Raw genomic sequence first — 12077 nt, 5'->3', positions numbered from 1 at the left:
GCCACCAGGGGCCACTGCCGGCCCACATAAACATAAGTAAGAGGTCGCTGCAGCCCCCAGAACTATTTTCACACTTCAAACCACGTGATGGAGAATAGTTCCGAGGTACTAATCCGCCGAAGCGCTATAAAAGCCGGCAATCGGCCGCACATCGGCAGTTCATCGACCGCCAGCAGACGTGGGTAGCTGCCGCCCCAGCAGCCCGGTTTGGATCTTCTCGCTGTTCTCTGGATTAGGCTTGGTATATGGGAGAAGTCTCTGGCGGAGACTAGCAGGAAATTATTTCAGTTGTTTTCTATATTATTCTTGTATGTAGTTGTGATTCGAAGACAGATCACTGTTTTACGTTGCTGTTACACTTGGAGAATCTGTTTTGGTTAATTGAACTGTCCTTGTTTTCGGACTTTGATCATTAGTTTCTTTTGCTTACGCAGACATATCACACAGACTACGGGTGCCACAGTAATGGGCAACATCACTGTTTAGATATCATTGGTGTGAAGCCGAGTGGAGCGGCAGGAGTGTGGGGCCGGAGGGAGCCCTCGTCAGGCGCCGTGTCGGGCTTCTGCTGCGCCGTGTTCCTTGTCGGCGGCCGCCTGCGGCAACTTGTTGACAGACGGACAGAGCAGCCCGCCGAGCGGCTAATGCGGTGGCCGTGTCTGCCGTCGCGTCGCTGATAGATAGCGCCGCTCCAGGCGCGCCGCCGTTCATCACCTGCCGCGCCCGCCTTGTCGCGGGGCATCTACATCCACATCTACATCTACACCCGTATCTCCTCTGCCGTCCGTCTCAGCACCGGCTCAGCCCTCAGCGTTCTTCTCGTGCGATGTCTGCACAGAAAATTCTGACCTATGACTACACCGGCAAGACTACACAGCGGTTTTGTTTTGTTATGTACAGTCGTTTGATTCTGGCGTTGATATACCTTCACGAGTTAAGAAGAATTCTATAATTACTGTTCCAAATCAAGCAGGTCCTGACGGGTCTTAATGCCGCAGTCAGCCGTCTTCAGGCTGCTGCCTCGGAGTGTAGCGGCAGTGGGGAGTCTGGTGCGTCGCATGGTACACCCCAGGTATTACATGCTTCACCCACTGTCCCTGCTGTCGAGACATCTTCGCGGGTACCGGGCGCGGTTGGGCCACCCTCTCCCCAAGGGGAGTGGCGGGTTCAGCGGCGTTCACGGCGCACGAGGCGAAGGGTCAATGTGGAGGCTGGCCGTGTGGCATCGCCCGCTCTGCCTGTGAGTGGACATGTGGCCGCTCCTTCAGCAAGGTACGAGCAGGCACACGGGGGGGAGGGGTTTATTAGTTATTGGGAGCTCCAACGTTAGGCGGGTGATGGAGCCCCTTAGGGAAATAGCGGAAAGGTCGGGGAAGAAGGCCACTGTTCACTCTGTTCTTGCCGGGGGGTCTCATCCGAGATGTGGAGGAGGCCCTGCCGGCGGCGATAGAGAGCACTGGGTGCACACGGCTGCAAATTAATGTTACTTAAAATCCGTCTTGATTGCAAATTTTTTTATTATTCATATGACCGGTTTCGGTTCATTCAGAACGATCTTCAGATCTGATATTTCAGTTACAGGAGTAACCCGTCCAATACAGCAACTTTCACATGCTACGTCACATAAAATGACGTAGCAAGTGAAAGTTGCTGGATTTGGACGGGTTACTCCTGTAACTGAAATATCAGATCTGAAGATGGTTCTGAATCAACCGAAACCGGTCATATGAATACTAAAAAAATTTGCAATCAAGACAGATTTGAAGTAACATTATAAAATCACTGATTGCTGTTATCCCATAAGACATTATGTCTGTTTTTGCAAAAAAACGACTGCAAATTGTTGCTCATGTCGGCACCAATGACTCCTGCCGTCTGGGTTCAGAGGTCATCCTCAGTTCGTACAGGCGGTTGGCGGAATTGGTGAAGGCGGAAAGCCTCGCTCGCGGGGTGGAATCAGAGCTAACTATTTGTAGTATCGTTCCCAGAACCGATCGCGGTCCTTTGGTTTGGAGCCGAGTGGAAGCCTTAAACCAGAGGCTCAGAAGATTCTGCGGGGATCTGGGGTGCCAATTTCTCGACCTCCGCTATCGGGTGGAGAAATGCAGGGTCCCCCTAGATAGGTCAGGCTGCACTACCCGCCGGAATCGGCTACAAGGGTAGCGGAGTACGTGCGGAGTGCACATGTGGGTTTTTTAGGTTAGAGAATTCCCTCCCTAGGCTCGACAAGACGCCTCCTGAGAGGCAGCAAGGTAGGGGTAGGCAAAATGCAACAGGGAATAACAGTATTAATGTGCTAATAGTAAACTGCAGGAGCGTCTATAGAAAGGTCCCAGAACTACTCTCATTAATAAACGGTCACAACGCCCACATAGTACTAGGGACAGAAAGTTGGCTGAAACCAGACGTAAACAGTAATGAAATCCTAAACTCAGATTGGAATGTATACCGCAGAACAGGCTGGACAGTGAAGGGGGAGGCGTGTTTATAGCGATAAGAAGTGCAATAGTATCGAAGGAAATTGACGGAGGTCAGAAATGTGAAATAATTTGGCTGAAGGTCACGGTTAAAGCAGGCCCAGACATGGTAATAGGATGTCTCTATAGGCCCCCTGGCTCAGCAGCTGTTGTGGCTGAGCACCTGAAGGATAATTTGGATAATATTTCGAGTAGATTTCCCCACCATGTTATAGTTGTGGGTGAAGATTTTAATTTGCCGGATATAGACTGGGAGACTCAAACGTTTCATAACGGGTGGCAGGGACAAAGAATCCAGTGAAATTTTTTTAAGTGCTTTATCTGAAAACTACCTTGACCAGTTAAACAGAGAACCGACTCGTGGCGATAACATATTAGACCTTCTGGTGACAAACAGACCCGAACTATTTGAAACAGTTAACGCAGAACAGGGAATCAGCGATCATAAAGCGGTTACTGTATCGATGATTTCAGCCGTAAATAGAAATATTATAAAAGGTAGGTAGATTTTTCTGTTTAGCAAAAGTGACAAAAGGCAGATTACAGAGTACCTCACGGCTCAACACAAAAGTTTTGTCTCAAGTACGGATAGTGTTGAGGATCAGTGGACAAAGTTCAAAACCATCGTACAATATGCGTTAGATGAAAGATCGTAAGCAAGATCGTAAGAGATGGAAAAGAGCCACCGTGGTACAACAACCGAGTTAGAAAACTGCTGCGGAAGCAAAGGGAACTTCACAGCAAATATAAACATAGCCAAAGCCTTGCAGACAAACAAAAATTACGCGAAGCGAAATGTAGTGTGAGGAGGGCTATGCGAGAGGCGCTCAATGAATTCGAAAGTAAAGTTCTATGTACTGACTTGGCAGAAAATCCTAAGTAATTTTGGTCTCATGTCAAAGCGGTAGGTGGCTCAAAACAAAATGTCCAGACACTCTGTGACCAAAATGGTACTGAAACAGAGGATGACAGACTTTAGGCCGAAATACTACATGTCTTTTTCCAAAGCTGTTTCACAGAGGATGACTGCACTGTAGTTCCTTCTCTAGATTGTCGCACAGATGACAAAATGGTAGATATGGAAATAGACGACAGACGGATAGAGAAACAATTAAGATCGCTCAAAAGAGGAAAGGCCGCTGGACCTGATGGGATACCAGTTCGATTTTAAACAGAGTACGCGAAGGAACTTGCCCCTCTTCTTGCAGCGGTGTACCGTAGGTCTCTAGAAGAGCGTAGCGTTCCAAATGATCGGAAAAGGGCACAGGTCATCTCCGTTTTCAAGAAGGGACGTCGAACAGATGTGCAGAACTATAGACCAATATCTCTAACGTCGATCAGTTGTAGAGTTTTGGAACACGTATTATGTTCGAGTATAATGACTTTTCTGGAGACTAGAAATCTACTCTGTAGGAATCAGCATGGGTTTCGAAAAAGACGGTCGTGTGAAACCCAGCTCGCGCTATTCGTCCACGAGACTCAGAGAGCCATAGACACGGGTTCACAGGTAGATGCCGTGTTTCTTGACTTCCGCAAGGCGTTCGATACAGTTCCCCACAGTCGTTAAATGAACAAAGTAAGAGCATATGGACTATCAGACCAATTGTGTGATTGGATTGAAGAGTTCCTAGATAACAGAACGCAGCATGTCATTCTCAATGGAGAGAAGTCTTCCGAAGTAAGTGATTTCAGGTGTGCCGCAGGGGAGTGTCATAGGACCGTTGCTATTCACAATATACATAAATGACCTTGTGGATGACATCGGAAGTTCACTGAGGCTTTTTACAGATGATGCTGTGGTGTATCGAGAGGTTGTAACAATGGAAAATTGTACTGAAATGCAGGAGGATCTGCAGCGAATAGACGCATGGTGCAGGGAGTGGCAATTGAGTCTCAATGTAGACAAGTGTAATGTGCTGCGAATACATAGAAAGATAGTTCCCGTATCATTTAACTACAAAATAGCAGGTCAGGAACTGGAAGCAGTTAATGCCATAAATTATCTGGGAATACGCATTAGGAGTGATTTAAAATGGAATGATCATATAAAGTTGATCGTCGGTAAAGCGGATGCCAGACTGAGATTCATTGGAAGAATCCTAAGGAAATGCAATCCGGAAACAAAGGAAGTAGGTTACAGTACGCTTGTTCGCCCACTGCTTGAATACTGCTCAACAGTGTGGATCCGTACCAGATAGGGTTGATAGAAGAGATAGAGAAGATCCAACGGAGAGCAGGACGCTTCGTTACAGGATCATTTAATAATCGCGAAAGCGTTACGGAGATGATAGATAAACTCCAGTGGAAGACTCTGCAGGAGAGACGCTCAGTAGCTCGGTACGGGCTTTTGTTAAAGTTTCGAGAACATACCTTCACCGAAGAGTCAAGCAGTATATTGCTCCCTCCTACGAATATCTCGCGAAGAGATCATGAGGATAAAATCAGAGAGATTAGAGCCCACACAGAAGCATACCGACAGTCCTTCTTTCCACGAACAATACGAGACTGAAATAGAAGGGAGAACCGATAGAGGTACTCAGGGTACCCTCCGCCAAACACCGTCAGGTGGCTTGCGGAGTATGGATGTAGATGTAGATGTAGAATGTTATTGAACTGTTTGTTTAAAATCTCGTGATTCAAAATACTGACCAGAATTGTTCACAGAAACAAGGAATAATTGCTATAAGTCGTCTCAGGGAGTACCTGATTGGGTAGGAACACACTGATCCTGCGAGTAATTACGGAAGTACACTGCTGGCCATTAAAATTGCTACACCAAGAAGATGACGTGCTACAGACGCGAAATTTAACCGACAGGAAGAAGATGCTGTGATATGCAAATGATTAGCTTTTCAGAGCATTCATACAAGGCTGGCTCCGTTGGCGACACCTAAAACGTGCTGACATGAGGTGAGTTTCCAACCGATTTCTCATACACAAACAACAGTTGACCGGCGATGCCTGGTGAAACGTTGTTGTGATGCCTCGTGTAAAGAGGAGAAATGCGGACCATCACGTTACCGACTTTGATAAAGGTCGGATTGTAGCCTATCGCGATTGCGGTTTGTCGTATCGCGACATTGCTGCTTGCGTTGGTCGAGATCCAATGACTGTTAGCGGAATATGGAATCGGTGGGTTCTAGAGCGTAATAGGGAACGCGGTGCTGCAGCCCAACGGACTCGTATCACTAGCAGTTTAGATGACATGCATCTTATCGCCATGGCTGTAACGGATCGCGAAGCCATGTCTCGATCCCTGAGTCAACAGATAGGGACGTTTGCAAGACAAAAACCATCTGCACGAACAGTTCGACGACGTTTGCAGCAGCATGGACTATCAGCTCAGAGATCACAGCTGCGGTTACCCTTGACGCTGCATCACAGACAGGAGCGCCTTCGATAGTGTAGTGAACGACGAACCTGGGTGCACGAATAGCAAAACGTCATTTTTTCGGATGAATCCAGGTTCTGTTTACAGCATCATGATGGTCGCATTCGTGTTTGACGACATCGCGGAGAACGCACATTGCAAGCGTGTATTCGTCAGCTCCGTACTGGCGTATCACCCGGCGTGATGTTATGGGGTGCCATTGGTTACACGTCTCGATACCCTCTTGTTCGCATTGACGGCACTTTGAACAATGGACGTTACATTTCAGATGTGTTACGTACCGTGGCTCTACACTTCATTCGATCCCTGCGAAACCCTAAATTTCAGCAGGATAATGCACGACCTCATGTTGCATGTCCTGTACGGGCCTTTCTGGGTACAGAAAATGTTCGGCTGCTGCCCTGGCCAGCACATTCTCCAGATCTCTCACCAATTGAAAACGTCTGGCCAATGGTGGCCGAGCAACTGGCTCGTCGCAATACGCCAGTCACTACTCTTGATGAACTGTGGTATCGTGCTGAAGCTGCATGGGCAGCTGTACCTGTACACGCCATCCAAGCTCTGTTTGACTCAATGCCCTGGCGCATCAAGGCCGTTATTACGGCCAGAGGTGGTTGTTCTGGGTACTGATTTCTCAGGATCTACGCACACAAACTGCTTGAATATGTAATCACATGTCAGTTCTGGTATAATATATTTGTCCAATGAATACCCGTTTATCATCTGCATTTCTTCTTGGTGTAGCAATTTTAACGGCCAGTAGTGTATTACTGAACTGTCAGTTTAAAATCTCGTTATTCAAAATACTGACGAGAATTATTCATAGAAACAAGAAAAAATTGGTAGAAGTCGTCTCGGGGAGTACATGGTTGGATAGAAACACACTGATCCAGCGAGTAATTGGAACAAGAATGAAGAAAGGCCAACCTACACTATAGGATATATTGATTTATCGTAAGCTTCTGACAATGTTGACACTCTGAAATTCTGAAGGTGGAAGGGATATAACACAGGAAAGAACAATCATATACTTCTTTTACAGAAAACGAAGTGCACTTACGAGTATCGAAGGATATAAATGACAGGCAATAGTTGAGGAGTAGTGTAGAGTTGCGCAATGCCACTCTCTCCGATATTATTTAATATTTAAAAATAGCAAACAGTGAACAAAATTAGGAGAAATTACGTAAAAGGCTCAAAGTCCGGGGAAAAGATACAAAAGATCTGCCAAGTACAAATAGGACTCGCGCTCTGAGGGATCTGTACAAACTTAATTATGTACATAGATACACGAGGAATTCCTAGAGTTTCAAGAATGTATTAATCTTAAGTGAGATAACAAATGACAAGAGATATTTTTTCTTGTGATATAATTACAAATTAATTATTTTCGGATGTTTTCATTTACTTTTGCTGTCAAATCTTGCTTCTTGCCAAAGTTCATGATTGTAGGTCAACGGGGGGTACACCATGGGTTTTGATGAGTGAGTTTGCATCAAAATATGTGGCATTAATGGCCTTACCTTTTGTTTGCATTCAATTAGAAGCTTTAATATTTTATGGCCCCAAGGGACCGCACACCTTACTATGTGACATAAACTTCAACTTTATGTATGTACCCGTTCTCAGAAAAACTTAACAGTTCGACAGACGGACGGACGAACTTGAAAGCGATCGTATAATGGCTCCGTTTTTACCGATTGAGGTATTGAACCCTAGAAGTTGAGGTTTCTCAACAATATTGCAATTCTGTCGGATTCGACAGAGGACTAGGAAAATCATCTGAACAAACTGGATAGTGTCTTCAAAAGAAGTTTTAAGACGAATATCAACTATAGCAAAACAAGGCTAGATTTAAATGGGGCGATTCTGATAGAATTCGATTCGGAAATGATATAGTAGAAGCGTTAGATGAGTTTTGTTTTTGAAAAAGGGATGAAGAAAGGTTACGTTTAACGTCTCATTGACAAGTAGGTCATTAGAGCACAAGCTCGGATTTTATTAAGGTTATGGAAGGAAATCGGCCGTGCCCTTTCAAAGAAACCATCCTAGCATTTGTAAGGAGCGATTTCGGGGATATGACGGCAAACCTAAATCTGCATGGCTGAATGTGAGTCCAGAGTGCTAACCACTGCGTCACCTCGCTCGGTTTTGCATTTTCGGCAGCAAAGTAGCTGATGATGGCCGAAGTGGAGAGGATATAATATGCAGACTGGTTACAGCCAAAAAAGCTCAGAAAACCAGATATTGATTAACAACGAATATAAATTTAACTACATGAAATATATTTCCAGTTGCAATTACGAACAAGCTGTTCTCCTACACATGTTGTGTAATTCCCGTGCAAAAGTGGTCATCTTAACTGCAAGTCGCTGCCTGGTACAGCAGATAAATACAACATTGCATCCTTCTTAACAGCACAGACACTGCAATGTTGTTTTTACCCACCAATACCAGTCAACGGCTTCCAGTTAAAGTGTCTTCCCATGTACGGGAATAACACAATATGTGCACGATTATAAGCTATGGAAAAGGAACAACGACATGCGGAAGTATGGGTCTGTTCTTCAGTTGTGCACGGGGTAGTTATGTATGCACGATAGCTCAGCGAGTTCGGTCAGAGGGTTAGCTGCCCTCTGTAGTAAAAGAACTGAGTTAATGGATCAACGATGAACTTGAACAAGTTTTATGCGACGTCCTCCCCGAACAAATACAACGAACAAAATAAGATTATTAAAAAGCGGTTAAGGTGATCGCTCGCGTATAGCGGTAAATCCGGCTTTGAGTCCCGAGCCGCCACAAATTTTCACTGTCGTCATTCTCTTATAAAGCGGATGAACGTTCGTATTCGCAAATACAACATATCTCACGTATTTCACATCAATTGGAGTCGCTGCAGTGCCTGACTCTTAACAACATGGAAATTTCCCGAAAATTCGATGGGTGCATTGAGTTACTAATAAGTCTACTGCATTTATCTGAGGAAAAAGAGACATTCGTGGCACAATTTCACTAAAAGCGGGGCCGGCCGGAGTGGCCGAGCGGTTCTAGGCGCTACAGTCTGGAACCGCGTGACCGCTACGTCGCAGGTTCGAATCCTGCCTCGGGCATGGATGTGTGTGATGTCCTTATGTTAGTTAGGTTTAACTAGTTCTAAGTTCTAGGGGACTGATGACCACAGCAGTTAAGTCCCATAATGGTGCTCAGAGCCATTTGAACCACTGAAAGCGGGCATCGGTTAGTAGAACACTTCCTCAGCTAACAACGAACCATTGATTTGGTAATGGAAAGGTGGGTGCCGAGAGGGGGAGGGGGGAGACACTGTCGAAGGAATCATAGGCCTTACTAAGCCGTATCAAATGGATGTGAGTTGCACGAGCTCCTCAAAGATGAAGGGGACTGCACAGGATACATTAGCGTAGGAAACTGCCTCAAACTAGTCTTGGACCGAAGACTGCAAAAACTACAACAGCGTTTGATTGTGAATCTATAACAGTAACACTGTTAACAGATTTAACTGTGGGAGTTCGGAATCACTTATTACACAACTATAATTTCACACATTTCTGCTATAAACAACAGGTACTTTTACTTAAATGTGTTATATGCAATAACGAAAATTAGGCCTGAAATCATTTTATGTCTGTTGTGATTTTACTCTCTTCATATTAATGTATGGCTTGTCACCAAGAACAAAGTGACATGTTTCCACTGAAGTATCAACCTGGCGTCTATGTTTCGTTGGAAGAAATGTGCTGATCAAATTAAACAATTCACTGTCAGCGAAATACTCTCTATTTTCAGCTCACCAAGCTTTAAATATGCGACACATTTTTTCTATAGCTCCCATCAAAAAGTTGAAGGAATCTGTAAACCGAAGTTTTATATCGGAAAGACATACACTGCGACAGATTTAGTGAATGTTTTCTGCTTTTCCATGTAAGTTGCAATCAAGAAACTTGGCGCCAGTTTATTTCCGCAGTTTTATTATGGTCAGTTTCTTCCACTTGTTCGTATGAATTCATAATTATAATACGAGCATCGTAATTTGACAGATTGTGAAACACAACAGGCATCGAAAACTACACATATAATTTAAGTTACTGCTATCATCTGTAGCTTCACGAAATCTATCTGTAAAACGTCAATGATTATCGAAAAACAGCATAAAGTAAGAAAGTGACACTGGATGAAGACAGGGAGGCGTACAGAACTGGAAGTATGTTGTGAACAGTGTAAGTTTAATAGTTTTTTAATTACAAGTAAAACATTTCCATAATTAATCTGTTACGCTGCAGCGGAGTGTGCGGTGTTTTCAAATTTCCTGGCCCCCTAAAACTGTATGACGGACCGGGCGAGAGTTGCTGCGGCAGCTCCATTTCATGGTGAGGAGCAGGAAACCTTGTACTTTTTGTCGTCGACGGTGAGTTAATATCTTTTGCAGACAAGCTGTGCTTCCAGGTTCTAGAGGGGACAAAGTCACCGTAATTTAAAAAAGTCAAGCGATTTTGAGACTCGTTGCTCACAAACTATGAAAAGTTAAATTCTTAATTAAAATTCAGAATGTAGAAAACACTGCACAGTTTGAGATAGTGTTGATGAGGTACTATCAGAACTTAAATTTGAATTAGTTTTCGTTGCTTTTTATATTTTTTCTGAAAAACACCGTTTGAGGGCTGGTTTCTCAGGTTACGATCGTGGATTGGGCTGTAATCAGGTACTTTCGGTTGCACAACAAATACGTAAACTTTATTTAAAGAAATTAAAAATTTAAAACAATCTCTTTAAAAAAAACAATTGACTGTATGACGGCTGAAGGTCTTATCACAGAATAAAATTCCTCAATTTTATGGCCGAAGGCCACCAATTACCTCAAACAACAACGCTGAAGGCTTTAATTAGAAGTCAGAAGAACAATTCCAAATAGCACACATTATCATAAAAACTTCGTTTTAAAACAAACTGTAAGACGGCTAAAGGTCTTATCATCAAATAAGTAAAATTATTGCTTGGCTGAAGGCCACACCAACAATAATTAGAAAATTACAAATATCCTTAAAGCAAAAGTCACAATCTAAGGAATCAGGAGAAGTGGTTCTCAGCAAGTGTTTCTAGGGTCGGCCTGGGATGGTAACTCAAACATAAGGTAAGGTGAGACAGGCAGCCAAGAGTTGTACTCACGTAACAGGATGGTAACTCAAACTAGGGGAAGCTTAAGGGCCGACGGACCGACTAACCAATCCGCCTTACGTCCAATCACCGGTACAACGACGGAATATTTTTACGCAAGGGCGAAGAGACAGTTAGCACTACGTCTTCAGCAAACACCCAAGGCCGAAGGAAACACTAGAAAAACACTAGAACCAATGTAGACCTCCCAAAAAATATCCACAGTACAAGAGGCTGTCGAACTACACGCCGTGTCCGACAGCATCAACACGACGAGGAAAGGTACACTGCCGGAAAGGTACGCAAACCTCCAGGGCAAGTTACTGGGGCATTAGCGGCCACAAGGCAGAAAATACCGCTGGTTGCACTTCACTAATAAGAATAATACTAAATTCAATGATGGATAGCAAATAGAGAAGGACGGCTGCAATATTTCACTGCCTCGAAACACTTCACTCGTTGCCACCAGGCTCAGCGGCCCTGGGAGCAAAAAACCGTCGACCAAAGGCGAGATCTCAGAATAGTCGAGATAGAATTAGCGGTTAACTCTTCACTCAACCTAAACGTCCAGGGTTCGGTGTGCAACGAAGTCGCCGCTCTCGCAGCTACCCCTCCTCGGTGCCGCAGTGGCAGCACGCCACCAGCGGCCCCTGCTTGCCTTTGCGCTGCACGGATCTGCTTGCTGCTGCGCCACCAACCGACCTGATGTCCGTTCGAAACTCCTCACCAAATCCAGTAAGCAGACAGAATTAAGATAACCGCTCATTCAAAACCCCAAGATACGCATGGATCCGGGAAATCAACTCGTAATACTAAAACCAGTCACTGTGAAACAACATGGACGAATTATAAGTCGGCACAAACACAGAGAAGCCAGAAGCGGTAGGAAGACCAAATGCTCGTCGTTTGCTGCGACGACCGACAGAACGACAAACTAACTGTCGTCCCCACTCAATCCAGGCACGGAAAAAATCACAGTATAAATCACTGACTTAAAACTTACTGCCATGAGGTCACTTCGACGGGCGGACACACACACA

This window comes from Schistocerca americana, chromosome 2 (assembly GCF_021461395.2).
Source record: "Schistocerca americana isolate TAMUIC-IGC-003095 chromosome 2, iqSchAmer2.1, whole genome shotgun sequence".
NCBI classification, from domain to species: domain Eukaryota; kingdom Metazoa; phylum Arthropoda; class Insecta; order Orthoptera; family Acrididae; genus Schistocerca; species Schistocerca americana.
Note: the sequence above shows the minus strand (reverse complement) of the source record.